The sequence below is a fragment of the Manis javanica genome, chromosome 8 (assembly GCF_040802235.1).
Source record: "Manis javanica isolate MJ-LG chromosome 8, MJ_LKY, whole genome shotgun sequence".
NCBI lineage: Eukaryota > Metazoa > Chordata > Mammalia > Pholidota > Manidae > Manis > Manis javanica.
In genome coordinates this window covers 13306858-13318089 of record NC_133163.1, presented here as the reverse complement: position 1 = coordinate 13318089, position 11232 = coordinate 13306858, and positions in this window count along the sequence as shown.

The window sequence follows — 11232 nt, the reverse complement described above, 5'->3', positions numbered from 1 at the left end:
CTTCTTCCATGCTAGAAGGCAGACCTGACGACAAGAGCTGCAGCAGCCATCCTGCCACTATGTAGCACCCAGTTAACACTGAGGGTGATGGGCAGAGAGACAGGAAAAACCTGGGTCCCTGATAACCTCACCAAGCTGCCAAACCACCGAGAAACCCCCTATGCACAGAGTCCTTGTTAAACAAGTAATTACTGTTGTCATGGCTTAGCTGGATTCTGATACTTGTAGCCAAATGTCAGGCAAGCAGTGAGGTGTGACTTGCTCCGCGTGGGCTTATGCCAAGCACCTGGCACGGTGGCCATGACCAGGATCGTGTATGTGGTGCACGTGGCTGCTCACTCTCATGGGCTCATGTGGATGAACAATGGGTGTGAGAAGTGTATGTACACATGACCTCTGCGGTCAGAAGATGATTTCAAGCCCAAGTCCTGTGACATAGCCCTGGCCCTTGGGCCATGCCCCTGGCCTTCCTGAAGCACAGTTTCTTGAACTAAATGGGGAGAATAATGACAACTAACTGAATTGGCAATGAATATATCAAGTCTCAGGATAATCCAGAGGTAGGTCAAGAGTCTTGGTTCCACTTGGGAAGACTGAGGATTAAAGAGGTGCAGCGACAGGGAAAGTTGTGAGCTAAGAAGTGGTGAAGGTGGGGCTTGGGCAGGTTTTCTGCACCATCCTGTGGCCTCACACAGCGCTTCAGGTGGTAGAGGCTGCGTGTGCATGTGTGTGCAGGGGTATGCAAGCAGGGGTGCATGTTCACAGTCACAGGCCAGTCACACAGACTCTCCCAGACTCCCCGGCATGTGCTCCCTCCATCTCCCTCGGGGTCCCTGGGCCCTGAGGTCCCTCAGCGGCTGTCCTCTGCTCCCTTCTCCAAAACAACATCAACAGCAGCTTCGGGCGACAGCTCCCAGGGGAAGGCCACCTCCCTCCTGTTTACCAGCTGCCGGCACCTCACCCCCTGGGCTGCTCCTCGCTGCCGCCAGCAGGTGTGTTTCCCGGGCTCCCAACACTTCCCCTCAAGGGTCGGTTTCGGGGCAGCTGCTCCTGAGGAAAGCTTCCCTCCCCTTTGATGCCAAGACCCCAATACAAGGGGTGCTTCTCAGCCTTCCCCAGCGGGACCAGCCTGGGGGGCCGGAATGGGGGGGGGAGGGGCTTGTGTGGGAGAGAAAGGAGGCGCAGGAAGCCAGAAGCTCACAGAGATGGTCCCGGGCTCCTGAGCCCACCCTCACCCTCTTCCCTGTCGGAGTGGATCTTTCCGGTTGCCCTGAAGGCAAAGATCCCCGGGGACCTCACGCTCCGGCCCAGGGGTTGTCCAGCCCTGGCGAACACACTGGGAAACCTCCTGCTCTCACCTCGCCCTACAGGATGCCTTTCTCCTTCCCTGGCTCCTGGTTCTCACCTCCTTGCCCATTTTCCTGGCACAAGGAGGTTCCAGTCCCTGCCCCGCTCTCCACAGCTCAGGCAGGCCCGGCTCTTGGGCCCCACCGCTCACCTCCACCCTTGAGCCACAGCCTCACCTCCATCATTGTTTTTCACAACAAATAGGCTGTCCTGTTGTTCTGCCCCAAGGGAGACTTTGATCCAGCCTGGGACCTGAGCCAAACAGTCATTAAAAGAAAGTACAGCCAAGGAGAGGGAAACATTGCTCTTCTGACAGGACAAAGCCAAACACTGTCCCACGCCAGGCCCACTGGCCCTATCCCAGGAACTCAGGGAGAATCTCTGGGAGGGCCAGGCAAGGTGGGGGCCAGTAAGGAAGGCGGGAGAGGGGCGGTTATGACCGGGCCTTGCTGTCCGGTTGGGGTGCAGAGCCCAGCTTCATTCCCGCTGAGGCCTCGAGGGAGTGCCCGGCCTCCTGGGGATGACCACCTTGCAGGGCTGGGAGCCCCGGAGGCCTGGCACGGAGCGGGCCCCAGTGAGGAGGGTCTCCTGAGCTCTGTTGATTCCTACATCTTCTAAAGGTGTTTGAGAGGGGACAGCACTAACCTGAGCCTCTCACAGGACAGGGGACCATCCGAGGCCTGTGTCGGGTGGCCTGCCTGACATTGCAGAGCAGTTGGGGCATCCCTGGCTGCATTCTCTGTGGCCCCTGTACTCATCCTCTGCCTGGCCGCCAGGAGACACCGGGCAGTAAAGATGATGCCCTTTAGAAGCCTCACGTCCACCCCCAGCTGGGGAAACTGAGGCCCAAGTGGGAACTCTGATGGGACAGGGCCTAGAATTCACGTCTTGCCCTACTTAACTATATAGCTGTTGCCTTTGAAACATGATTACATTTGGCTTTTACAACAAACTGACAAATGAATACCCTCCATTTACAGGGGAGTAAGCAGAGAGGGGAAAGGACAGACCCAAGGTCACACCGCTGGCACACAGTGGAGCCGGGAGTCTAACCCAGGGCATCTGACTCCATCAAACTATCAGACCTAGTCGTTAGTGTTGTTAGGAAAGAGCACCACTGAGTTTGGAGCCCTTCTGAATGGAGGGACGGGGGGGTGTCCATGAAGACGCAGGGACCAGGGAGCACAATGTAGAAGGAGCAGCGGGGCAGAGTGCAGGGGACGTCTGTCTCCGGGAACGGTGGGAGGAGGAGCCCTCAGCTGGGGGACACAGGGCCTGTGGGCAGAAGCAGCTTCCTCCGGGCGCCTGGGCCCGCTGGGCTTGGTGGGCTTCCTCTGTCTCCCGGCCACAGGCCTTCCCGGCCTTGCTGCCCCCATCCCCTGACCCCAGAGGAGCCGTGTGGTCTTGGTGGGGCGTTAGGGCAGGACAGGCTCCCTCCCTGACCCCTAGCACAATGTCCCTTCTTGCAGCCGCAGCTGGGCTGCGCGCTACTTCTGCCCTCCCCCATCTGATCTCTCCGTGAAAGCTGACGTGGCCAGAGCCCCCAAAGAGAGACCCCCTCCTGCACTGGCTGATGGGGGAGCTGTCCTGCAGCTCCAGGCCCTGAGCCTGTGTTGGTTGCCTGGACAACAGCAGCCCTGGGGAGGCAGGCCTCACTGCTGAGAGGAGGTGGGGAGCCTGGGGGCTGGGGAGTCGCAGCCCAGCCCCCTCATGCCTCTGCACAGTAAGGGGGGGTGTGAGGGCAGGGTGTGTGACTGGGGGAGAGTTTCTATATGTACGCGGGAACCCGGGGCTTCTGAGCATCAGCTTCAGGTCTGCAGGGGAGAGGAGAGGTTGCACTGGCTAACCCTCCCAATAACCCTGTGAGTCAGGGAGCATCGTCCCCCACTTAGTAGATGAGGAAACTGGGGAGGCCACTTGTAGGGAGGCGGGGTTCCCCTGTACCTGCTGGCTCTAAGCCCAGACCCTTCCCCTGCCCCCTTTGTCACTGTGGGTGCAGGGCCGCATCACACATTTCTCTCTGTCCTGGTAGGCGGGGCCTGGTGCTCCTGGCGCACCTGTAACTCCTCCTCCTGGGGCAAGCTGGGGGCAGCTGTGCAGGAGGCTCCATGCAGGTGGGTCCCTGGGCAGGGGCAGGGTGTGGGCCCCACAGGACTGAGGACCAGGGAGCGCCAGGAGGAGGCGGCAGGGGAGAAGGCCATGGGTGCTGAGCACCCACAGGCAGGTGGGGTCCCCAGGCTCCTGTGCTCATCCCTGGCCCTCCCACACCTGACTGCTGGGAGGGCCTGGGCTCTCTGGGAAGAGAACTTGGCAAGCCCTGTGCTGACTACCCACAGCCTCCTCATTGGCCACCCCATTGGCTGGGCCGCCCTCACAGCCAGCACCCGCCCTGGGAGTAAGGACCACTTGGCTTTCCAGGGAACTTGGTGGCGAGAGCTTCAGGGACGGACAGTCCTGGCTACGAGTCCTACTCCAGCCGCATGTCGGCTGTGTGGCCTGGATAGGCGTCTTCTCCGAAGCCTCAGCCTTCTCATCGGTCACAGGGCGCATGTCAGTCTGTGGGGCTGCCCTAACCAAGCACCGCGGACTGGGGGGCTTGGACAACAGACATTTATTTCCGTGCAGTCCTGGAGGCGGGAAGTCCCAGGTCAAGGTGTCGGCAGGGCTGGTTCCCTCTGAGGCCTCCCCCGTGTCTTCCCGTGGTCGTCCCTGTGTGTGTGCCTGTGTCCTAATCTTATAAGGACACTGGGGCCACCCCAACAGCCTCATTTTCACTTCATCACCTCTTTAAAGACCCTCTCCTCAAATATAGTCACATTTTGAGTCACTGGGGGTTAGGACTTTAACATAGGAATTGGAGGGGGTGCACAATTCAGACACCATGAGTGTGTGCCTTGTGGGTTTCTTGTGAGGGTCATTAATCATGAAATGCAGTCAGCACACCTGGGCGCTGCCATCTGCCCCGGGTCTTACACACCCTGACAGCTCAGGGGGTGCACAGGCCTGTGCCCAGAGGAGACGGGGGTTACTGGAGTCTGGTCCCTGGCTCTCACAGCCCAGCTCTGAGGGGCCAGGACGAGGTAGTGGCACACTCTCCTTCCTAGATGGGGAAACCAAGGCGCAGAGAAGCCATGCGGGGACCCGCAGCCGCACCTGGTAGGGGGCGGAGAGGCACCGGGCTGGGGGCCCAGCCCAGGGAGAGGTGAGGACGGGGAGGTTTCCTGCTCTACCATGTGCTCCTGGAGACTGGAGGAGGGCCTGGCCTGAGCAAGGGGAGGGTCTCCATGGCCCCAAGCCATGGCCCCTGCCCCAGGCCCTGCTTGGCCAAGCCTCCACTTCCTGAGCTGGCCTCCAGGACAGGCTGGGCTCCCAAAACCCTTCCTAAAAAGGAATCAGGCTGTGGTAGCCCAGGCTATTTTTAGACAATTGTGTTGAAAGAATCCCCAAAGTACATGTAGCATGATGCTTTTTCCTTCAGGAAGAAAGGAAAGGGAGTAAGTGGACCCTCCTCCACTGGAGAGGCCGTAGCCGTGGCCCTGGGGTTCGGGAGCTCGGGGCCTGGGCCCAGCGGCCTGGCTCACCTCGGCCGCCTCCCCAGCCTGGGCTCTCAGGAGGTGAGGCACACAGGAGCACCCACTTGGCAGGCGAGGAGACTAGGGGCGTGCTGTCCTTGACCCCATCCCTGGGCTTCAGTTTTTACAAACAAAAATAAAAACAGCACATTAAAGTATAACTGGCACACAATTAACTGCATATATTTAAAGTGTGCAATTTGGTATGTTTGGACATATATATATCCATGACCATCGCCACAATGAGGAGAATGGGATGCCCACCATTCCCTCAAAATGTCCTGATCCCTGTGCACCTTCTCCAGCCTCCTCATTCTCCTCCTGCCCAGGCTGCTACCCGTGTGCTTTCTGTCATATAGATTAGTCTGCATTTGCTAGAATTTTCTGTAAATGGAATTACACAGTATGTCTTCTTTTTTGGATTGGCTTCCTTAACTCACCATCATTATTTTGAAATCCATCCATGTCGTGTATCAATAGTTCATTCCTTGTGATCGTCAGTCATATCCCATTATGTGGATACACCACGATCTGTATCTCTATTCTCTGTTGATGGACACATGAGCGGTTCCAGTTTGGGGCTAGAGAAAGCAGCTCTGAAGGTTCATACACAGGTCTGTGTGGGGACAGATATATCCTTTACTTCTGGGTAAATATCTAGGAGAGGAATTCCTGGGTAACTCTATGTTTAACTTTTCGAGAAACTGCCAAACAGTTTTGCAAAGTGGTTGCACCATTTTAGAGTCTCACCAGAAAGATATAAGGGCTCCAGTTTCTCCACACGCTAGTCAACACTAGTTGCTGACTGTCTTTTTGGTTACAGCCATCCCAGTGGGTGTGAAAATGGAATCTCGCTGTGGTCTTGATTTGCAATTTCCCTCATGACTAATGATGTTGAATATCTTTTCACATGTTTAAGGGCCTAGATACCACTTTTTTTAAAAAAAACATAACGCTTTAATTTTGAAATAATTTTAGATTTACTGAAAAGTTGTGAAGATACAGATACATATGCTCTTCAATCAGGGGCATTCCCATAATATTGGCCCATAATATCCCCACAATATTAGCACCGTGTATTACTTAGCACATTTGTCACAGCTAGGGAATCAACATTGGAACATTACTATTGACAAAACTCCAGACTTTATTCAGTATCACCAATTTCTAACACCACCGTTCCTTTCCTGTTCCAGAACCCCACCCCAGAACCCATATCACATTGTATTTCTTGTCTCCACAGGCTCCTCTGGCCAGTGTCAGCTTCTGGAACTTCCCTTGCTTTTCATGCTCTTCACAGTTTTGAGGACTATGAATCAGGTATTTTATAGAAAGACCCTCAATTTGTTTTTTTTTCTGATATTTTTTCATGACTTGACCGGAGTTGTGGGCTTTGGGGAAGAAGGCCGAAGTGGAATGCCTTCTTATCCTGTTCTGTCCAGGGTACCTGCTATGCACATGACTTTCTGCTAGTGATGTGGACCCTGAACACTTGGCTAAGGTGGTGTCTACCAGGTTTCTCCACTATAACGTCACTATTTTTCGCCTTTACAAACTCTGCTCTTTGGATGCGAGTAAGTCCAGCCCACACTCAAACATTGCACTTCCCCACGCCTCACTGTTATTGGAGAATCTTTGCCACGTGTTTCACTCTGACTTAACTTAATCCCAGCTCCCCTCACTGTCCCCTGGCGGAGCTCCCAATAAGCCCTAGGCAATATTTAAAGTTACAAAGAATCGGGGATTATTTAGCCAAACTCTTTTTATCCTTTTTTAAAATTATGGCATCATTGATATACAATCTTATGAAGGTTTCACATGAGCAACATTGTGGTTTCAACATTCACCCATATTATCAAGCCCCCCCTGGCCCCCTGCAGTCACTCAGTGTGCTAAGATGCTATAGAGTCATTACTTGTCTTCTCTGTGAGGTACTGCCTTCCCCGTGACTTACCTATATTGTGAGTGCTAATTATAGTACCCCTTAAACCCCTTCTCCCTTCCTCTTTTTCTTACCCTTTTCACAGATGAAGAAAGTGAGGCCCAGGGAGGAAGGTGACTTACTTAGGATCACACTGCAATCAGAAGGCAAAGGGCCCTGGGCACTGTACCAAGGCAGAGATCCGGAAGGATGTCATAGCCCAGATGAAATGCACAATAGATATAGATATGAATTGGTACATGTGGTGGGTGTTTGTTAAATGAATGAATGACAAGGACTTCCATATGTGATAAGGTTTATCTGTGGACAACACAGCCAGCCATGCAGGACACCTGCCTCCTCCTAGTTAGCTGAACAAACTAGGGAAGCAAGAACCGGTGATGACCGAGGGCAGATAGCCACACAGTCCCGGGCTGTGTGCCCCCAGTGACCCCCCCAGGCTAGCCACACAACAGAAAGGCCAGAGGATGCCAGATTCAGGGTTTCATCTGGCTACAGATGACTTTCCAAGCAGTCAGTTGGCAACTAGGGCCCACACAGTGACAGACACAGTCACACCCTGCAGGCGAGAGTGGCAGGGCAGTTTATTAATACATCCCAAGGGCATTAAAAATGTTAATGGCTTTTGCCCTGGTTCCTACAAGGCTATGGAACCAGCTGGTTCCTGGATGGAAAACAGGCTGTCCTCTTTGGCAAGGCACCTTATCACTCTCTCAGTTTTCCCATTTATAAAATGAAGATAATCACTGGAACTACCTTTGTGTGTCTTTAATTACTTTAATAAAACTCCAGCAAGCTCAGTGCAACATATGTGTGTGTGTGTGTGTGTGTGTGTGTATATATATATATATATATTTGGATGTATATCTATAGATGATTAGTTAACATTGAAAGAAGCCTAATCAGGAATGCCCACTCCGGGGCTGGTTGGTCAGCATCTGAAAGAGTCTAAGAAGAAGCCCATAGTCTAGAGGCAGCTATGATCTACGCAGCTACTATGTCTTCTGTCAGGCCCAGAGGTTTGAGGGTGTGCTAATTAGTTCAGTGGATATAAAAAGTGCTTTTCTTTGGGCAAAATTAATGGTGTTAAAGTGTGGATTTGCACAATCCACGATATTGTACAAGGACCTCTAACATGCCCAGCAGCATCTACCCCTGCAGGAGTACGTCAGGATCAAAGACTCAATCTCATCCTGTGTCTAGATGCCTTTGACTATTTCACTGACTGATTTGACCAGAAGGGAAGCCGGGTTCTGAAACCTGTTGTTAGAATCCTGTGGCATCAGCCTCAAGCAGACCTTTCATGAGATGCTTCTCAGTGCCCAAGGTGCCAGAGAGCTGGGACCCCACTAAGCCCAGACCATGTACCTGGCTTGGCATCTTCTGGCTGATGGCACCATTGTCTTCACCTTGCAAGGGGAGCTTGCTTGGGAGGAGCCCATAGTCCTCACTACCAATAATGATTGGCCTCCACACAGAGCCGCCAGACGAACGCAGCAATTCAAACCGCCCAGCTTGTCTCTGATTGGCTTCCAGACCACCTCATAGGATCGTGAGAGTTAGGTGACATAACCCACAGAAAGCGTGTAATGTGGTGTCTGAACCAACTAACATTTCTTCTAGAAGTCTATCCTAAGAGAGATAATCAGAGATTCTGGGGAAAAAAATGTGAGTATGTGAGTGGCTAAGAGCATGGATTCTGAAGTCAGATGACCCCGATTCAAATCCTACAATGCCATCACCTGACCTTGGGCAAGTTTTTCCGTCTTCTGAAGAAGCCTCATTCCTCATCTGTATCAGTATCTGTAATACTAGGATCACATGCGTTAATAAATGCAGGATTCTTAGATCAATGTCTAGTGCACAGTAAATGCTCAATAAGTGATGGCTAGCTTTACTTATGCCATCGCATGTGGTATAACAATTGAGATAATTTCAATAGCTGACAATAAGGGGCAGGTTAAATAATTTACAGTGTATCCGTGTGATGGAAAGTTATGCTGTGTTTAAATTGTCTATAGGGCTTAATGACAAGGGAATATTAAGTGAAAAGGTCTATAAGTGTTATATATAGTATAATTTCACTTTATTAAAAATAGACATTCATAGGAAAATGCTGGAAGAAAATAGGCCCAAATGCTGAGGAGGTAAACACTAAATGGTGGAATTTAATAACCTTGGTCTTAATATTTTTGAAACTGCCCATGATGGTATAGTTGGTAGAATAACGACCCTCAAAGATGTCCACGTCCTAATAATCTTTCGAAGCTGTGAATGTATTACCTTACATGGCACAAGGGACTTTGCAGGTGTGATTGAATGAAGGATCTTGAGATGGGGAGATTATTCTGGATTATCCAGGTGGGCCCAAGGTAATCACAAGGTCTTTCCATGTGCAAGAGGAAGCAAGAGTTAGGGGCCAAGGGAGGGGCAAAGAAGATCAGAGGTCAGTGATTCACGGCTGGCCTTGAAGATGGAAGGAGGTCATGAACCAAGGAACATGGGCGGCCTCTAGAAGCTGGAAATGCAAGGAGCAAATTCTCCCCTAAGCTGCAAGGGGAAACAGATTTGTTGACACCTGATTTTTGCACCATGAGACTGGTTTCAGACTTCTGGCCTGCGGCACTTTAAGATAATAAACTTGTGTTGTTTTAAGCCACTGAGTTTGTGGCAACTTGCTACAGCAGCAATAGGAAACTCATACAGTGGGTATGTATTTTATAACCACAGAAGAAAAGAAAAAGCTGCTCATTACTTAAAAAAAAAAACATGGGTGAACTCATTCCATTTCCACACAGGGCTCTAAGACAGGAGCTGCCCAGGTTTGGGATGTTAAATGCAATGAGGTGAAGTTCGTAAAATATCTTTATGAAGTCGCAAGCCAAGGTTTCAAAACACTGTGCCAAAAGTCTCATTGTTTTTGAGCTCTACTTGGTTTCTTACTTAATTTTACTGTGTGTAAGACCACCGCTGGCTTAATAAAAATATTTGTAAATAGTTACTTTGTTATCTTTGAACAACCATATTAAAAAAATAACTTTGAGAGAATTTAAAGTTGATCACATATTTTCAACTAGGAAAATGCTCTCCTCTTCACGTGGTCAGATCCCTGTTGCCGTTTGAGGAGGGGCCAGCCCTTTTGCACACAGGCCAGACCCAGGCATTGAGTAGAAAACTGCAGAACCGCAAGTTTCCTGGCTGTGGTTTGCTCTCTGGAAGTCTGCACAGGGTCTTTAAGGCAGAGAACCCAAGGCTCCAAAATGTTTCTGTGGCAGGCATCTTCCTGTCATTGTCACCACGTCGCAGAGATGTCCCCTGACTACCTGATCTAAAACCAGTCCTTTACCCATAACTTAAAACTTGCTCCCAGTAATTATTTATTTAGACCTCTCTTCGCTGTCTCCCCAAATGCCATCTAGACTGTGACCTTCTAAGGCCAGGGACCCTGGGTCTGGCTGCGTGAAGTGTTTGATACATAGTAGTTTATGAAGGTAGGAAAGCCTAGTTTCTGCTGGGATGAGGCTCCATATCAGGCTGGGTACACAGGAAGCCTTGGGAATCTGGCGGTTTGGGGGGGGGGTCCACCCTCCCAGGTTCTGCCAAGGGGAAGTGGGGCTGAAATTTAGGCTGGAATGCCCTCCTTCCCACCAGGCTTTGGGGAGTGGACCCACAGGGGTGCTGCAAGGGAGGGTAAGGCTTGGCTCTAGCCCGTGAGTATAAACACACTGGCAGTGAAAGTCATGCTCAAACAGGCACTGTTGGTGGAGCACACAGGCGTGCTGAGCACTGGGCTTGTGTTTTACACACGTTCTGAACCTCTGCAGTGATCCTGTTCTGCTCATTTGAGAGATGAGGACGCTGAGACTCAGCAGGGACTAGTGGCCCTGGTAAGGTTGCTGGGAGTGGGCATCCAGGCCCAGACTCAAACTCCAGCCCAGCTGGCCCCACAGCCTGAACTGGACCCCAAGGCACTGCCTTAGGGCTGCAGATGGGAGCCGCCCGCAGCATCCTCAGGGCTGGTTTCACCTCCCTCCTGGACCCCTCTGGCCCCTGTGCTTGAGAACAACCCTCTGGGGCTGAGGAGGTGACGCTACCTGCTGGGCTCCACCCACCCAGCACAAGCCCCTGGCCTCCTCTTCTGGGCAGTGGCTTCCAGCTCTGCTTCAAGTCATTCTGTGTGGGAGGAGGGAGAAGAGAGCCAGCATGGCTCCTCGCCACCCCGCTCCCAGCCCAGGGCGGTCCAGGGCGGCTTACCACTGATCCAGCCTCCAGGCAGGGAAGAACGGGTGTCCTTCAAGCACACCTCTGGGCTCAGGCACTGTTGTTCTTCAAAGTTATGTGAACAAGCCCAACAGCCCTGGGAGGGGAAGT